This window comes from Sapajus apella, unplaced genomic scaffold, assembly GCF_009761245.1.
Source record: "Sapajus apella isolate SASKATOON/1434 unplaced genomic scaffold, GSC_monkey_1.0 scaffold4808, whole genome shotgun sequence".
Classification (NCBI taxonomy): Eukaryota; Metazoa; Chordata; class Mammalia; order Primates; family Cebidae; genus Sapajus; species Sapajus apella.
In genome coordinates this window covers 33-1,066 of record NW_022441734.1, presented here as the reverse complement: position 1 = coordinate 1,066, position 1,034 = coordinate 33, and positions in this window count along the sequence as shown.

The following is a 1,034-nucleotide window of genomic DNA, read 5'->3' as shown; positions in this document are numbered from 1 at the left end:
AAAAAAAAAAAAAAAAAAAAAAAAAAAAAAAAAAAGGCTGACAGAAGGATGGACAGTGAGGGCCAGGCTTAGAATGTCTCAGATGAAAATGAGAAACTTACTGGGAACAGGAGCCAGGTTACTTTTGTTTTGCTGTAGCAAAGAACTTGGCTGCACAGTGACCCTGCCCTGGAGATCTGTGAAGCTTTGAACTTGAGAGTGATGATTTAGGATGCATCTGGTTGAATGAACTTCTAAGCAGCAAAGCTCAAGAGTTGAGCTGCCTGTGTCGAACAGGCCCTACTCTTATGTGTGACCAAAGAAATGACCTCAAGTTGGAACTTATACTTAAATGAGAAGCAGAGTTTAAACCTTTGGAAAATTTGCAACCTGGCCAAGTGGTCAAAAAGAAAAGCTGATTTTCAGGGGAAAATTCAAGAAGGCTTCGGATATTTGCATAAAAGGGAGCCCAGTGCTAGTAATTCAAGACAAAGGGGAAAAGGTGATGAAGGCATTTTAGGGACCTATGTAGCAGCTCTTGCTGTCACTGGCCCTGGGTCTGAAGAGAAAAGAATTGTTTCCTGGGCCAGCCCCATGCCCCCCTGCTGTGCGCAGCCTGAGAACACTGCTGCCTTCATCCCTACAGCTCCAGCACCAGGGGCTGAAGAATGCACAGTTATAGCTAGGGTCACTGCTTCACAGGGTGCTCCAAGCCTTGTGGCTTCCACATACCGTTAAGCCAGCAGGTGCACAGAGCACTAAACTAGAGGCTTCAGAGCTTTCGTCTAGACTCCAGAGGTTGTATGGGAAAGACTGGGTGTACAGGCAGAAGCTTTTCCAAGAGCAGAGCCTCATGGTAAATCTCAGGCAGTACAAAAGGAACAGATAGGGTTGGGGCCCCCATACAGGAGGCTTCAGATTTATCCAGACCCCAGATTTATAGACCCACCAACAGCTTGCACCCTTAGTGTTGAGAAGCTGCAGGCACTCAACACCAGCCCAGCCCATGAGAGCAGCTGTGGGGGATAAACTCTGCAAAGCCACAGGTGCAGAGC